The sequence below is a fragment of the Bombina bombina genome, chromosome 3, assembly GCF_027579735.1.
Source record: "Bombina bombina isolate aBomBom1 chromosome 3, aBomBom1.pri, whole genome shotgun sequence".
Taxonomy (NCBI): Eukaryota; Metazoa; Chordata; class Amphibia; order Anura; family Bombinatoridae; genus Bombina; species Bombina bombina.
This window is the reverse complement of record NC_069501.1, coordinates 188,711,025-188,729,703: the sequence shown is the minus strand read 5'-3', so window position 1 is coordinate 188,729,703 and position 18,679 is coordinate 188,711,025. Positions and strand designations below refer to the sequence as shown.

Sequence of the window (18,679 nt, the reverse complement as noted above, 5' to 3'; positions counted from 1 at the left end):
TCTTTATAGTTTATAGACATATCAGTACAAATGGGACACATTCTAAGAGGGGGTTCCACAGTGGCTTCCAAACATATTAAACAAGGATTTTCCTTGGTGTCAGACATGTTAAACAGGCTAGTAATGTAACAAGCGAGCTTGGAAAACACTGTAATCAAAGTAAAAAACACTTAGAAATAAAACGGTACTGTGCCTTTAAGAGAAAAAAAGCTGCACCAGTTCTGCAAAACAGTGTAAAAAAGCAGTAAACTTAACGAAATTTTTACAGTAGCATTATAAAGGCTTAGTAACTTTGCACAGCTATGCAAATAAACAATTAACCCTTAAATGGCAAAAACGGATTGAAAAAACCTTAACCCCAGTAAAAAAGACTTTCAGCACCATGCCACAGCTCTGCTGTGGCTCCTACCTGCCCTTCAGAACGATTTCTGGGGGAAAAAACTTCTTTAACAACCCTCAAACACAGCAGAAACGACAGGAGAAGCAGTGAAATGTCTCAGGGGAAAGGAAACTGCGCAACTGAGGTGCGAAAATAGGCCCCTCCCACCTCACTCGATGTTTTGAGCCCTACCAGAGAAACACCAGAGTGTCTCTTAATTAAACATGTGAGTTACAAAACTCAAAACCAAGCCACAATGACCCCTTTAGTCCCTTCAAAAAACATCATAAATGCATCAAAAACAGAATTTATGCTTACCTGATAAATTACTTTCTCTTGCAGTGTATCCAGTCCACGGCTTCATCCATTACTTTCGGGATATTCTCCTTCCCTACAGGAAGTGGCAAAGAGAGCACACAGCAAAGCTGTCCATATAGCTCCCCCTCTAGCTCCACCCCCCAGTCATTCAACCAAAGGTTAGGAAGAAAAAGGAGAAACCATAGGGTGCAGTGGTGACTGTAGTTTAAACAATAAAAATATTACCTGACTTAAATGCCAGGGCAGGCCGTGGACTGGATACACCGCAAGATAAAGTAATTTATCAGGTAAGCATAAATTCTGTTTTCTCTTGCAAGGTGTATCCAGTACACGGCTTCATCCATTACTTGTGGGATACCAATACCAAAGCTTTAGGACATGGATGAAGGGAGGGAACAAGGCAGGTACGCCTTAAAACGGAAGGCACCACACTGCTCGTAAAACCCTTCTCCCAAAAAATAGGCTCCAAGGAAGCAAATGTTTCAAATATGTAAAATTTGGAAAAAATAAACAGCGAAGAACAAGTCGCTGCCTTACAAATCTGTTTAACAGAAGCTTTGTCTTTAAAATCTCATGTGGAAGCCACTGCTCTGGAATAATGAGCAGTAATTGAATCAGGAAACTGCTGGCAAGAAGTCACGTAGGTCAAACGGATGATGTTTTTCAGCCAAAAGGAAAGAGAGGTAACCGTCACTTTCTGACCTCTCCTCTTACCAGAATAGACAACACAAGAGGAAGATGTTTGTCTGAAATCCTTATTTGCTTGCAAGTAGAACTTTAAGATTATTTAACTGACGTTCCTTCGTCAATATGCAGAGAAGGAACAACAATATCCTGGTTAAACTTCTTATTAAAAAACAGAATTTATGCTTACCTGATAAATTACTTTCTCCAACGGTGTGTCCGGTCCACGGCGTCATCCATTACTTGTGGGATATTCTCCTCCCCTACAGGGAAAGGCAAGGAGAGCACACAGCAGAGCTGTCCATATAGCTCCCCCTCTAGCTCCGCCCCCCAGTCATTCGACCGACGGTTAGGAGAAAAAGGAGAAACTATAGGGTGCCGTGGTGACTGTAGTGTATAAAGACAAAAAAATTTTCAACCTGATTAGGAAAACCAGGGCGGGCCGTGGACCGGACACACCGTTGGAGAAAGTAATTTATCAGGTAAGCATAAATTCTGTTTTCTCCAACATTGGTGTGTCCGGTCCACGGCGTCATCCATTACTTGTGGGAACCAATACCAAAGCTTTAGGACACGGATGAAGGGAGGGAGCAAATCAGGTTACCTAAATGGAAGGCACCACGGCTTGCAAAACCTTTCTCCCAAAAATAGCCTCCGAAGAAGCATAAGTATCAAATTTGTAGAATTTGGCAAAAGTGTGCAGAGAATACCAAGTCGCTGCCTTACATATCTGATCAACAGAAGCCTCGTTCTTGTAGGCCCATGTGGAAGCCACAGCCCTAGTAGAGTGAGCTGTGATTCGGTCAGGAGGCTGTCGTCCGGCAGTCTCATAGGCCAATCGGATAATGCTTTTTAGCCAGAAAGAGAGAGAGGTAGCAGTAGCTTTTTGATCTCTCCTCTTACCAGAGTAAACGACAAACAAAGATGAGGTTTGTCTAAAATCTTTTGTTGCTTCTAAATAGAACTTTAAAGCACGAACAACATCTAAATTGTGTAATAAACGTTCCTTCTTTGAAACTGGTTTCGGACACAGAGAAGGAACAACTATTTCCTGGTTAATATTCTTGTTGGAAACAACTTTTGGAAGAAAACCAGGCTTAGTACGCAAAACAACCTTATCTGAATGGAAAACCAGATAGGGTGGATTACACTGCAAAGCAGATAATTCAGAAACTCTTCTAGCAGAAGAAATAGCACCCAAAAACAGTACTTTCCAAGATAATAACTTAATATTTATGGAATGTAAAGGTTCAAACGGAACCCCTTGAAGAACTGAAAGAACTAAATTTAGACTCCAAGGAGGAGTCATGGTTCTGTAAACAGGCTTGATTCTAACCAAAGCCTGAACAAAAGCTTGTACATCTGGCACAGCTGCCAGTCGTTTGTGTAACAAGACAGATAAAGCAGAAATCTGTCCCTTTAGAGAACTAGCGGACAACCCTTTATCCAAACCTTCTTGGAGAAAGGAGAGAATCCTTGGAATTTTTATTTTACTCCAGGAGAATCCCTTGGATTCACACCAACAGATATATTTACGCCATATTTTATGGTAAATCTTTCTAGTCACAGATTTTCTGGCTTGGACCAGAGTATCTGTCACAGAATTCGAAAACCCACGTTTGGATAAAATCAAGCGTTCAATTTCCAAGCAGTCAGCTGCAGAGAAACTAGATTTGGATGTTCGAATGGACCTTGTACTAGAAGATCCTGTCTCAAAGGTAGCTTCCATGGTGGAGCCGATGACATATTCACCAGGTCTGCATACCAAGTCCTGCGTGGCCACGCAGGAGCTATCAGAATCACCGAGGCCTTTTCCTGTTTGATCCTGGCTATGAGCCTGGGAAGGAGAGGAAACGGTGGAAACACATACGCTAGGTTGAACGACCAAGGCGCCACTAATGCATCCACTAGAATCGCCTTGGGATCCCTGGATCTGGACCCGTAACAAGGAATCTTGAAGTTCTGACGGGACGCCATTAGATCCATGTCTGGAATGCCCCATAATTGGGTTAACTGAGCAAAGACCTCCGGGTGGAGTTCCCACTCCCCCGGATGGAAAGTCTGACGACTCAAATAGTCCGCCTCCCAGTTGTCTACTCCTGGGATGTGAATAGCAGATAGATGGCAGGAGTGATTCTCTGCGCAATAAAAACGATTTTAAACAAAAACGTTACAGTCTCTTTAAATAATAACATTACACACTTTATTTCTGAATGTTCAAAAAACTATGAAGGCAATATCCGATTTTTATGAAATTTGGACCCCAGTGTCTTAATGCTTAGAAAGTATTGCACAGCAAATATGGAGACTCTAGCTCTTAAAACAAGCAAACCAGAGCTAATTGTTGGATTTAACCGTTTTTATACACTACAATCCCTGCTACAGTATTGCTGCAGCATTTTACCTTCCTTAGGGGTCAATCATCCACAGAAATAAGCCTTCTGGAGTCACTTTCTGAGTCACAGGACCCTCTCACATGAAAACTGCATGCACTGCCTTGAAATCAACTGCACAGCTGAAGCACCAAAATGAGGCTTCCTCCCTCAGCACACTAGAGTGAAGGGGCCTTCCTGACTAGATTTAGGTGTCTAAAACATGCCAGATCAATAAAAAACGTTCCCAAGTGTATATGAGCTTATAAAACAGTTCAAATGCCATGATATTGTAATAAAAACCAATCGATTTTGCCCCTAACAGTGTCTACCAGCATAAAAATCAAAAAGGGGAAGCCTGTTATCTTTTTTGCTGAGGTGAAAGAAAAATGGCTTACCATTTTCCCTGAGGGGAAAAATGACTGTCATCTAGCATTAGCCTGTGTTGTTAGAAGGAGACTAGTCATACCTGAAGCAGATGAGTCTGCAAACTGTTACCCCCAACTGAAGTTCTCTTGTTTCAACAGTCCTGCGTGGTAACAGCAATGGATTCTAGTTACTTGTGCTAAAATCATATTCCTCTTAACAGAAATCTTCATCACTTTTCTGTTGTAGAGTAAATAGTACAAGCCAGCACTATTTTAAAATAACAAACTCTTGATAGAAGATATAAAAAACTACAACTAACACCACAAACTCCTTACCATCCCCGAGGAGATGCTACTTGTTCAGAGCGGCAAGGAGAATGACTGGGGGGCGGAGCTAGAGGGGGAGCTATATGGACAGCTCTGCTGTGTGCTCTCCTTGCCTTTCCCTGTAGGGGAGGAGAATATCCCACAAGTAATGGATGACGCCGTGGACCGGACACACCAATGTTGGAGAAATAACCTTATGAAGAAAACCAAAAAAAGAAACTTTTCCAAGATAACAACTTAATATCTATGGAACATAAAACTTCAAACGGAACCTCTTGAAGAACTGAAAGAACTAGATTTAGACTCCATGGCGGAGCCGCAGTCTTATGGACAGGCTAGATTCTCCTAAAGCCTGATTAGACACCTGTATGTCTGGGACCTCTGCCCGACATTTGTGTAAAAAAATAGACAGAGTAGATGTCTGTCTTCTTAAGGGACAAGCTGACAATCCTTTCTCCAATCCTTCTTGGAAGAAAGACAACGTCCCAGGAATCCTAATCTTACTCCATGAGTGACCCCTGGATTCACACCAACAAGATATTTTCGCCATATCTTATGATAGATTTCCTGGGGACAGGCTTACTAACCTGAATCAGAGTATCTATAACTGACTCAGAGAAACCACGCCTTTGATAGCATTAAGCGTTCAATCTCCAAGCAGACAGACGTAAAGAAAATAGATTCGGATGCTTTAACAGAGCCTGTATGAGAAAATCCTGCCTCATCAGCAGCATCCATGATGGAACAGAGGACATATCCACAAGGTCTGCATACCAAGTCCTGCTTGTCCACGCAGGTCATAGAGAGGAGGTTTAGAGAACTGATGGAGCTAAAAGCTTAACCTTCTGACCTCCGTCAGAAATATCTTCATTTCTTCCGAGTCTATCAGAGTTCCTAGGAAAGGAACCCCTGTCAGTGGGGAAAGAGAACTCTATGGGTGTTCACCTTCTACCCGAGAGACCTCAGAAAAACCAATCCAATACAATCTCCATGTGAGACTTGGCTCTCTGGAAGACAGCTGAATTAAGATGTAGTCTAGGAAAGGTGCCACTGCTATGCCCCGCGGTCTTAGAACCGCTAAAAGGGACCCTAGCACCTTTGTGAAAATTCTGGAAACAGTGACCGACCCTAAAGGAAGAACCACACACTGGTAAAGCTTGTCTAGAAGAACAAATCTGAAAAACTGATGATCAATGAGGATAGGAATGTGAAGATACACATCCTTTAGATCCATGGTAGTCATATATTGACCTTCTTGGATCATAAGTAAGATTATCCGAATGTTCTCCATCTTGAAAGATGGGACTCTGAGGAACTTTTTTTTTTTTTTTTAAAGAAATTTTAGATCTAAGATTGGTCTGAAAATTCCTTCTGTTTTGGGAACCGCAAACAGGCTTGAATAAAAACCCAGTCCTTGTTCTGCAATTGGAACCGGGTGTATCACTCCTGTGGACAGACGAGAAATATGAACCCTTCCCCTTGGAGGGGAGTCCTTGAATTCTAGAAGATATCCCTGGGAAACAATCTCTAATGCCCAGAGATTTTGGATGTCTCTTGCCCAGGCCTGAGCGAAGAGAGAGAGTCTGCCCCCTACTAGATCCGTTCCCTAATCGGGGGCTACCCCTTCATGCAGTCTTGGGGTCAGCTGCAAGCTTTTTGGCCTGTTTACGCTTGTTCCAGCCCTGGTAAGGCTTCCAGGTTGCCTTGGGCTGTGAATCATTATTCTCTGGCTTCGCAGCTGGAGAGGCTGAAGGGAAACCGCTCCTGAAATTACGAAAGGAGCGAAAAATTGCTTTGCTCTTAGCCTTAAAAGGCTTGTCCTGAGGGAGAGCATGGCCCTTTCTCCCGGTGATTTCTGAAATAATCTCTTTCAATTCTGGCCCGAAGAGGGTCTTTCCCTTGAAAGGAATATTTAGTAATTTGGATTTTGACGACACATCGGCTGACCAGGACGTGAGCCAAAGCGTTCTGCGCGCCATAATGGCGAAACCTGAATTCTTCGCCGCTAACTTAGCTAATTGCAAAGCGGCATCTGTGATAAAAGAATTAGCTAGCTTTAGAGCTTTAATTCTGTCCATAATTTCGTCATATGAGGTCTCTGTCTGGAGCGAGTGCTCCAGCGCCTCAAACCAGAAAGCAGCTGCAGTAGTTACAGGAATAATGCAGGCAATAGGTTGGAGCAGAAAACCTTGTTGAACAAAAATTTTCTTAAGTAAACCCTCTAACTTTTTATCCATAGTGTCTTTAAAAGCACAACTGTCTTCAATTGGTATGGTTGTGCGTTTAGCAAGTGAAGAAACAGCCCCCTCTACCTTAGGGACCGTCTGCCACGAGTCCCGCATGGGGTCAGTTATGGGGAACATTTTCTTAAAAATAGGGGGGGGGGGGGGGGAACAAAAGGAACACCTGGTCTATCCCACTCCTTAGTAACGATATCCGCAACCCTCTTAGGAACCGGAAACGCATCAGTGTATACAGGGACCTCTAGGTACTTGTCCATTTTACACAATTTCTCTGGGACCACCAAAGGTTCGCAATCATCCAGAGTAGCTAATACCTCCCTGAGCAATACGCGGAGGTGTTCTAATTTAAATTTAAAAACCAATGTATCTGAATCTGACTGATGAGAAACCTTTCCTGAATCAGAAATTTCTCCCTCAGACATCAATTCCCTCACCCCCACTTCAGAACGTTGTGAGGGTACATCAGATAAAGTTACCAAAGCTTTAGAATGCTCATAATCTGTTCTTAAAACGGAGCTATCACGCTTTGCAGGCAACACAGGCAGTTTAGATAAGAAAACTGAAAGGGAAAAATCCATGACTGCCGCTATTTGTTGTAATGTAAAAGGAGCAGACGCACTAGAGATACTAGGCAGCGCATGAGCGTAACTGGTTGTGAAACATGGGGAGAGGTGGCGTAACTGGTTGTGACACATGGGGAGAGGTGGACAGACTTTTCTTGTTACCTTCAGTCTGAAAATCATCTAGGGCCATATCTTTAACCCCTTAAGGACTAGCGACGTACCCTGTATGTCGCTGGCCTTTTTTGGGGACTTTATTATTTTATAGCGTGGTCTTGCCACCAGCGTTGAGACTGCTCTATTCCACAAAGCCTGCTGGAGGGAGGGAATTAATAGTGTGCTCTTGCTAGAGTTGTGCTATTATGCCCTGAAAAAACCCTTAACGACCAGTGACATACAGGGTACATTGTGGTCATTAAGGGGTTAAGATCAATAATATGATCCTTAAAGTGTATAGACATATTAGTGCAAGTGGGACACATTCTGAGAGGGGGTTCCACCATGGCTTCTAAACATATTGAACAAGGATTTTCCTTGTTGACAGACATGTTAAACAGACTAGTATTATAAACCAACAGGCTTAGAATCACTTTAATCAAATAAAAAACACAATTTGAAAAAAACGTTACTGTGCCTTTAAGAGATAAAAAGAACACACAATTTTACAAAACAGTGAAAAATGCACCAATCCTTTTGAAATTTTCACAGTATGTACCTAAGGCTATGATTTGATTGCACAGCAAGTTTCAGAACGATTAACCCTTTAATGCCCAAACCGGAGCAGCCTAAAGCCAGCAACCAGTTAAATAACTACAGCACTTTGCCACAGCTTACTGTTATGGCTCTACCTGCCCTTAGGGATCAGATTTAGGGGAAAAAAGCTTCTTTGAGGCCCTCAATCAGCAGCTGGACCCTCCATGTGAAGCAGCCTGAACTGTCTTTCAATTCTAACTGCGCATCTGAGGCGCGAAATTAGGCCCCTCCCACTCCATTCCGGAGTTGTAAGGCCTACAAAAATCACTTCTAAGTGATTAAATTTTTGCCATGTGGATAATAACCCCAAAAAAACACTCCAAAGTGTTTAAAAAAGTGTCTCCAACGAGTATTTCTTAAATAAATAATTGATTGCCCTGAATTAGTGTCAACCAGCCTAATTAGGCCTGTTATGTAAGAATTCAATTCTATACTAAGTCTCAGAACATAGCTTACCCTCCCCACATGGGGATCTTGTCAGTCTTCTAGCATTATCACAGTCTTGTCTAGAAATAAATGACTGAACATACCTCATTGCAGTCAAGCCTGCAAACTGTTCCCCCCAACTGAAGTTTTCTGGTACTCCTCAGTCCTGTGTGGGAACAGCAGTGGATTTTAGTTACAACATGCTAAAATCATTTTCCTCTCAGCAGAAATCTTCATCACTTTCCTACTAGAGAGTAAATAGTACAAACCGGTACCATTTAAAAATAACAAACTTTTGATAGAAGATAATAAAACTACAAATCTAACACCACATTCACTTTACCCTCCCGTAGAGAGACCCTAGTGCTTAGAGCCGGCAAAGAGAATGACTGGGGGGTGGAGCTAGAGGGGGAGCTATATGGACAGCTCTGCTGTGTGCTCTCTTTGCCACTTCCTGTAGGGAAGGAGAATATCCCACAAGTAATGGATGAAGCCGTGGACTGGATACACCTTGCAAGAGAAAAATAAAACATTTTTTCCTAGCAGTGTCACCAGTAACTAATGAGCCCTTGCAAGCAAGCTGAAATTCCTTTTAAAGTATCTGAATACAGCTTACCCTTCCCTCATGGGGATATTGTCAGCCTTTTCTAGATTTAACACAGTCTGTCTAGAAAAATATAGACTGAACATACCTCATATGCAGCTTAGTCTGCAAACCGTTCTCCCAACTGAAGTTGTCCTATACTCTTCAGGCCTTGTGAGAACAGCAGTAGATCTTAGTTACAAAGTGCTAAGATCATCATCCCTCTTGCAGAAATCTTCATCCCTTTTCTGCCAGAGAGTAAATAGTACACACCGATACCATTTAAAATAATAAACTCTTGTTTGAGAAGTAAAAAACTACATTTTAGTCACCACATAGCTCTTTGCCCTTCCTAGCAGTTAAGCAGGCGAGAGAATGACTGGGGGGTGGAGCTAAGGGGGGAGCTATATAGACCGCTCTGCTGTGGGTGCTCTCTCTGCCACTTCCTGTAGGGAAGGAGAATAACCCACAAGTAATGGATGAATCCGTGGACTCGATACATCTTACAAGAGAAATATTAAATATGAAAGTTCCTAAATCGAGAGCAACATGTGCTTTGAAAAATTTCTGGAAACTTTTGGATATTACATACATATATGTCTTACAGCATTGTGATGTGTGCAAGTAACACCACAGTTTAACTGTTAAAAATAACTAAAAAACAAAATGTATGCTTACCTGATAAATTTCTTTCTCTTCTGGTGTATCCAGTCCACGGGTTCATCCATTACTTGTGGGATATTCTCCTTCCCAACAGGAAGTTGCAAGAGGACACCCACAGCAGAGCTCTCTATATAGCTCCTCCCCTAACCCCCACCTCCAGTCATTCGACCGAAGACAAGTAAGAAAAAGGAGAAACTACAGGGTGCAGTGGTGACTGTAGTGTTAAAAATAAAAACACCTGCCTTAAAGTAACAGGGCGGGACGTGGACTGCATACACCACAAGAGAAAGAAATTTATCAGGTAAGCATAAATTTTGTTTTCTCTTGTAAGGTGTATCCAGTCCACGGGTTCATCCATTACTTGTGGGATACCAATACCAAAGCTTTAGGACACGGATGAAGGGAGAGACAAGGCAGGCACTTAAATGGAAGGCACCACTGCCTGTAAGAACTTTCTCCCAAAAATAGCCTCCGAGAAAGCAAAAGTATCAAATTTGTAGAATTTAGAAAAAGTATGAAGCGAAGACCAAGTCGCCGCCTTACAAATCTGTTCAACAGAGGCCTCATGTTTAAAAGCCCATGTGGAAGCTACCGCTCTAGTAGAATGAGCTGTAATTCTTTCAGGAGGCTGCTGGCCAGCAGTCTCATAAGCTATGCTTCTCAGCCAAAAAGAAAGAGAAGTTGCCGAAGCCTTTTGGACTCTCCTCTTTCCAAAAACGACAAGAAACAATGCAGATGTTTGACGAAAATCCTTAGTAGCTTGCAAATAAAACTTTAAAGCACGAACCACGTCAATATTGTGCAACAAACATTCCTTCTTTGAAGAAGGATTAGGAAACAGTGATGGGACAACAATTTCCTGAGTGATATTCTTATTAGATACTACCTTAGGAAGAAACCCAGGTTTGGTACGCAAAACTACCTTATCTGCATGGAATATCAGATAAGGGGAATCACACTGTAAGGCAGATAACTCAAACTCTTCGAGAACAGAACTTTCCAAGATAAAAGTTTGATATCTATGGAATGCAAAGGTTCAAACGGAACCCCTTGAAGAACTTTAAGAACTAAATTTAAACTCCATGGCGGAGCAACAGGTTTAAACACAGGCCTGATTCTAACCAAAGCCTGACAAAAACGCCTGAACGTCTAGAACATCAGCCAGACGCTTGTGCAAAAGAATAGACAGAGCAGCAATATGTCCCTTTAAGGAACTAGACGATAATCCCTTTTCCAATCCTTCTTGGAGAAAAGATAATATCCTGGGAATCCTGACCTTACTCCACGAGTAACCCCTGGATTCACCGGTAAAAGACAGTTAAGCACCTTGCCACAGCTCTGCTGAGGCTCCTACTTGCCCTCAAATACGATTTAGGAAAGAAATAAACCCTCTATAATGGTCCTCAGATGCCAGAGGACTCCTCTAGGGAAGCTGGATGTCTCAGTCTGAAGGAAACTGCGCATCTAGAGCACGAAAATAGGCCCCTCCCACCATGAACTGGATGTCAGAGGGGCCTTAAGAAAATACTCCTAGGAGTATCTAACTAGCCATTTGGAAAACTAGGCCCCAAGAAAAGACTAATCTCCCTCAGAGAAAAAACGTCCTATTTGTGAAACATGAAAACGTTTTGTCACCAAGTAATATGAGTATTAACATGAGTATTACCCTGTTTTATAAGCATGATCCCAGTCGTTGTTAAATCACTGCATCTAGCTTACCTCAAATACACAAGGCTCTGTCAGCATTTTCTAGAACTTTTATTCATCTCTCTAGAAATAAAAATACTGAACATACCTCAAAGCAGGTAATCTGCAGACCGTTCCCCCAACTGAAGTTTTCCCATACTCTTCAGTTATGTGTGAGAACAGCAATGGACCTTAGTTACAAACCGCTAAGATCATCAACCTCCAGGCAGAATTCTTCTTCTAATTTCTGCCTGAGAGTAAAACAGTACAACGCCGGTACTGTTTCAAAATAACAAACTCTTGATTGAAGGTAAAACTACACTAAGTCACCACATATCTCTTGATACTTCCTATCTTGTCGAGAGTTGGAAGAGAATGACTGGAGGTGGGGGTTAGGGGAGGAGCTATATAGACAGCTCTGCTGTGGGTGTCCTCTTGCAACTTCCTGTTGGGAAGGAGAATATCCCACAAGTAATGGATGAACCCGTGGACTGTATACACCTTACAAGAGAAAAGGAAGTAGATTATTTCCATTTGTTTACTGTCGTGAAACCTCCCTGAAGTGCTAATGATCAATTTTCAGCATGAATTGCTTTATTGTTCTAATGCCACAAGACTGGAACTAAATGTATTCACTGAATCGCTTGAAGTAAAAAACATAATTTATGCTTACCTGATAAATTTATTTCTCTTGTAGTGTGTTCAGTCCACGGGTCATCCATTACTTATGGGATATATTCTCCTTCCCAACAGGAAGTTGCAAGAGGATCACCCAAGCAGAGCTGCTATATAGCTCCTCCCCTCACATGTCATATCCAGTCATTCGACCGAAACAAGACGAGAAAGGAAAAACTATAGGGTGCAGTGGTGACTGGAGTTTTAATTAAAATTTAGAACTGCCTCAAAAAAAGACAGGGCGGGCCGTGGACTGAACACACTACAAGAGAAATAAATTTATCAGGTAAGCATAAATTATGTTTTCTCTTGTTAAGTGTGTTCAGTCCACGGGTCATCCATTACTTATGGGATACCAATACCAAAGCTAAAGTAGACGGATGATGGGAGGGACAAGGCAGGAACATTAAACAGAAGGAACCACTGCCTGTAGAACCTTTCTCCCAAAACCAGCCTCCGAAGAAGCAAAAGTGTCAAATTTGTAAAATTTTGAAAAGGTATGAAGTGAAGACCAAGTTGCAGCCTTGCAAATCTGTTCAAAAGAGGCCTCATTCTTAAAGGCCCAGGTGGAAGCCACAGCTCTAGTGGAATGAGCTGTAATTCTTTCAGGAGGCTGCTGTCCAGCAGTCTCATAGGCTAAACGTATTATGCTACGAAGCCAAAAAGAAAGAGAGGTGGCCGAAGCCTTTTGACCTCTCCTCTGACCAGAATAAACGACAAACAGAGAAGAAGTTTGCCGAAAATCTTTAGTTGCCTGTAAGTAGAACTTCAGGGCACGGACTACGTCCAGATTATGCAAAAGACTTTCCTTCTTTGAAGAAGGATTAGGACATAACGAAGGAACAACAATCTCTTGATTGATATTCCTGTTAGAAACAACCTTAGGTAAAAACCCAGGTTTAGTACGCAGAACTACCTTGTCTGAATGAAAAATCAGATAAGGAGAATCGCAATGTAAGGCAGATAACTCAGAGACTCTTCGAGCCGAGGAAATAGCCATCAAAAACAGAACTTTCCAAGATAAAAGCTTAATATCAATGGAATGAAGGGGTTCAAACGGAACACCCTGAAGAACTTTAAGAACCAAGTTTAAGCTCCACGGAGGAGCAACAGTTTTAAACACAGGCTTAATCCTAGCCAAAGCCTGACAAAAAGCCTGGACGTCTGGATTCTCTGCCAGACGTTTGTGTGAAAGAATAGACAGAGCAGAAATCTGTCCCTTTAACGAACTAGCGGATAAACCCTTTTCTAAACCTTCTTGTAGAAAAGCCAATATCCTAGGAATCCTAACCTTACTCCATGAGTAACTCTTAGATTCACACCAATATAAATATTTACGCCATATCTTATGGTAAATTTTTCTGGTAACAGGTTTCCGAGCCTGTATTAACGTATCAATAACCGACTCCGAAAAACCACGCTTTGAGAGAATCAAGCGTTCAATCTCCATGCAGTCAGCCTCAGAGAAATTAGGCTTGGATGGTTGAAAGGACCCTGCATTAGAAGGTCCTGCCTCAGAGGCAGAGACCATGGTGTACAGGACGACATGTCCACTAGGTCTGCATACCAGGTCCTGCGTGGCCACCCAGGCGCTATCAGAATCACTGATGCTCTCTCCTGTTTGATCCTGGCAATCAGTCGAGGTAGCAACGGAAATGGTGGAAACACATAAGCCATGTTGAAAACCCAAGGGGCTGCTAATGCATCTACCAGCACCGCTCCCGGGTCCCTGGACCTGGATCCGTAACAAGGAAGCTTGGCGTTCTGGCGAGATGCCATGAGATCCAGCTCCGGTTCGCCCCAACGAAGAATCAGTTGAGCAAACACCTCCGGGTGAAGTTCCCACTCCCCCGGATGAAAGGTCTGGCGACTTAGAAAATCCGCCTCCCAGTTCTCCACGCCTGGGATGTAGATCGCTGACAGATGACAAGAGTGAGACTCTGCCCAGCGAATTATCTTCGAGACTTCCAACATCGCTAGGGAACTCCTGGTTCCCCCTTGATGATTGATGTAAGCCACAGTCGTGATGTTGTCCGACTGAAATCTGATGTGTTGCTAACTGAGGCCAAGCTAGAAGAGCATTGAATATTGCTCTTAATTCCAGAATGTTTATTGGGAGGAGTTTCTCCTCCTGAGTCCACAATCCCTGAGACTTCAGGGAGTTCCAGACTGCACCCCAGCCTAGTAGGCTGGCATCTGTTGTTACAATCGTCCAATCTGGTCTGCGAAAAGTCATCCCTTTGGACAGATGAACCCGCGACAACCACCAGAGAAGAGAATCTCTGGCCTCCTGGTCCAGATTCAGTAAAGGGGACAGATCTGAATAATCCCCATTCCAATGACTTAGCATGCATAGTTGCAGCGGTCTTAGATGTAGGCGCGCAAATGGCACTATGTCCATTGCCGCGACCATTAAGCCGATTACTTCCATGCACTGAGCTACTGATGGGCTTGGAATGGAATGAAGGACATGGCAAGCATTTAGGATTTTTGATAACCTGGACTCCGTCAGGTAAATCTTCATCTCTACAGAATCTATAAGAGTCCCTAGAAAGGGAACCCTTGTGAGTGGGAACAGAGAACTCTTTTCCATGTTCACTTTCCACCCATGCGACCTCAGAAATGCTAGAACTATCTCTGTATGAGACTTTGCATTTTGAAAACTTGACGCTTGTATCAGAATGTTGTCTAGGTACGGAGCCACCGCTATGCCTCGCGGTCTTAGTACCGCCAGAAGCGAGCCCAGAACCTTTGTAAAAATTCTCAGGGCCGTAGCCAACCCGAAGGGAAGAGCTACAAACTGGTAATGCCTGTCTAGAAAGGCAAACCTTAGGTACCGATAATGATCTTTGTGAATCGGTATGTGAAGGTAGGCATCCTTTAAGTCCACTGTGGTCATATACTGACCCTCTTGGATCATGGGTAGGATGGTTCGAATAGTTTCCATTTTGAACGATGGAACCCTTAGGAATTTGTTTAAGATCTTCAGGTCCAAGATTGGCCTGAAGGTTCCCTCTTTTTTGGGAACCACAAATAGATTTGAGTAAAAACCTTGCCCTTGTTCCGTCCGCGGAACCGGGTGGATCACTCCCATAACTAAGAGGTCTTGTACACATCGTAGAAATGCCTCTTTCTTTATTAGGTTGGTTGATAACCTTGACAGATGAAATCTCCCTTGTGGAGGAGAAGTTTTGAAGTCCAGAAGGTATCCCTGAGATATCATCTCCAACGCCCAGGGATCCTGGACATCTCTTGCCCAGGCCTGGGCGAAGAGAGAAACTCTGCCCCCCACTAGATCCGTTTCCAGATAGGGGGCCCTCTCTTCATGCTGTCTTAGGGGCAGAAGTAGGTTTTCTTGCCTGCTTGCCCTTGTTCCAGGACTGGTTGCCTTTCCAACCCTGTCTGTAACGAGTAGCAGTCCCTTCCTGCTTTGGAGCGGAGGAAGTTGATGCTGCTCCTGCCTTGAAATTACGAAAGGCACGAAAATTAGACTGTTTGGCCTTTGATTTGGCCCTGTCCTGAGGAAGGGTGTGACCCTTACCTCCAGTAATGTCAGCAATAATTTCTTTCAAGACGGGCCCGAATAAGGTTTGCCCTTTGAAAGGAATATTAAGCAATTTAGATTTAGAAGTTACATCTGCTGACCAAGATTTAAGCCATAGCGCTCTGCGCGCCTGGATAGCGAATCCGGAGTTCTTAGCCATTAGTTTGGTTAAATGCACAACGGCATCCGAAACAAATGCATTAGCTAGCTTAAGGGCTTTAAGCTTGTTCATAATCTCATCCAATGGTGCTGTGCGAATAGCCTCTTCCAGAGACTAAAACCAGAATGCCGCTGCAGCAGTGACGGGCGCAATGCATGCAAGGGGCTGTAATATAAAACCTTGTTGAACAAACATTTTCTTAAGGTAACCTTCTAATTTTTTATCCATTGGATCTGAGAAAGCACAACTATCCTCCACCGGGATAGTGGTACGCTTGGCTAAAGTAGAAACTGCTCCCTCCACCTTAGGGCCCGTCTGCCATAAGTCTCGTGTGGTGGCGTCTATTGGGAACATTTTTCTAAATATTGGAGGAGGGGAAAAGGGCACACCGGGTCTATCCCACTCCTTGTTAATAATCTCTGTAAGTCTTTTAGGCACCGGTACCGCATAGTATTTATCCAGCCTACATAATTTCTCTGGGATTGCAACCGTGTCGCAATCATTCAGAGCTGCTAACACCTCCCCTAGCAATACACAGAGGTTCTCAAGCTTAAATTTAAAATTTGAAATTTCTGAATCCGGTCTCCCCGGATCAGATCCGTCACCCACAGAATGAAGCTCTCCGTCCTCATGTTCTGCAAATTGTGACGCAGTATCGGACATGGCTCTCGTGACATCGGCGCGCTCTGTCCTAAACCCAGAGCTATCGCGCTTGCCTCTTAACTCAGGCAAATTAGATAATACTTCTTTCATAACATTAGCCATATCATGCAAAGTGATTTGTAAGGGCCTTGATGTACTTGGTGCCACAATCTCACGCACCTCCTGAGTGGGAGGCGAAGGTACTGACACGTGAGGAGAGTTAGTCGGCATAACTTCCCCCTCGTTGTCTGGTGATAATTTCTTTACCAGTAGACTGACTTTTATTTAAAGTAACATCAATACAATTGGTACACATATTTCTATTGGGCTCCACATTGGCTTTTAAACATAATGAACAAGTAGATTCATCTGTATCAGACATGTTTAAACAGACTAGCAATGAAGGCTAGCAAGCTTGGAAAAAATCTTTCAATACATTTACAAGCAATAGAAAAAAAAAACGCTGCAGCGCTTTTCAAAACACAAAAAACTGTCACAGTTGAAATAACAATGAACTAATTCAGTTATAGCCAACAATTTTAACAGTAAATGTATGAATTTAGCAGAGGATTGCACCCACAAGCAAACGGATGATTAACCCCTCAATACCCAAAAACGGATAATCAATTTATGATTTAACGCTTTTATCACAGTCAAACACACTGTCACAGGTCTGCTGTGACTGATTACCTCCCTCAAAAATGAATTTTGAAGACCCCTGAGCTCTCTGGAGACGTCCTGGATCAAGGAGGAAGAAGCAGGAAGACTGTGCTAGAATTTTAACTGCGCAACAAGGCGCTAAAAAAGGCCCCTCCCACTCTATATTACAACAGTGGGAGACCTGCTACAACGGTTTCTATGCAGAAATATACGTTAGCCATATGGAAAAAAATCATGCCCAAAAAGATTTATCACCAAAGTACCTCACAAAACGAATAACATGCCAGTAAACGTTTAAAAAAAACAAAAAACTTTCCATTGTTATGCAGTTATCACTAAGCCTGCTACCAGTCGCTTCTACTGCAGTTAAGGCTCATACATTTATTTCAGTATTAACAGTATTTTCTCAGTCAAATTCTAGTCCCTAGAAAATAACTCAACTATGCATACATTTATCAGCCTGATACCAGTCGCTACTACTGCATTAAAGGCTGTACTTACATCATATGGATAACAGCAGTGTTTTCTTAGTCAATTCCATTCCTAGAAAATATTACTGCACATACCTCATTTGCGGGGGACCCCGCATGCTATTCCCTTTTCTGAAGTTACCCCACTCCTCAGAATGTGCGAGAACAGCCAGTGGATCTTAGTTACGTCTGCTAAGATCATAGAAAACGCAGGCAGATTCTTCTTCTAAATACTGCCTGAGAGAAAAAACAGCACACTCCGGTGCCATTTTAAAATAATAAACTTTTGATTGAAGAATAATTAGGTAAAAAACTCCTATCTCCTCTCGTGACCTCCTTCTTTGTTGAGACTTGCAAGAGAATGACTGGATATGACATGTGAGGGGAGGAGCTATATAGCAGCTCTGCTTGGGTGATCCTCTTGCAACTTCCTGTTGGGAAGGAGAATATATCCCATAAGTAATGGATGACCCGTGGACTGAACACACTTAACAAGAGAAATGGCATGTTTTATCTGAATTGTGAAGAAAAAATTTTTTTTTCAAAAAATAAACAAAAAAATCACACTAATTTTCAGTCACTGAAGCATAGTTTTATTTGCATGTCATTTTTCACCCACTTTCTTATTACTTTTTTTCTACTATATTACTGTTCTTGAAAAGAATCCCAAGTGGCAACAGTTCTTTCTGGGAATTCCAGAGAAAAACTTGCCCAAAATACTGAAGGATTTTATTTTTTTTTAGCATTTTTGCAATCAGTCCATTTAAACAGAAATAGAGCCCTGTTGTTTTTTTTTTTTGTTTAAATTTATTTACCTATTAAAACTATATTTTGTTTAAGTAGACAACCCAAGGTACTGATCCAAGTCCATTTTGGTATATTTCATGACACCATTTTGCTGCCAAATGCAAGCATATAAATAAAACGTTAACTTGTTCACAAACTTTGGGGTTTTCACTGAAATTATTTACATACCGCTTGTGCAATAATGACACAAATGATTGTAAAAGCTTCTTTAGGATCCCAGATAGCAAACATGCAGTTCTCTGCAATTAATAGTGCAATACATAAATGCTCTATTGCACTATGTAGTTCTAATAATGCAAATTAAGGTCATTATTTAGCAATGGTATCAAATTAAAAATGCATTTTTTTCTTTGTTGCAC

At 42.4% G+C, this 18,679-nt stretch overlaps 1 protein-coding gene across 1 annotated transcript in view; it reads right to left on the bottom strand.

Moving 5' to 3' along the window:
• ST3GAL6 (ST3 beta-galactoside alpha-2,3-sialyltransferase 6) overlaps positions 1-18,679 on the bottom strand; it is a gene marked incomplete in the record, with an annotated part of 540,680 nt that overhangs the window by 73,004 nt on the left and 448,997 nt on the right.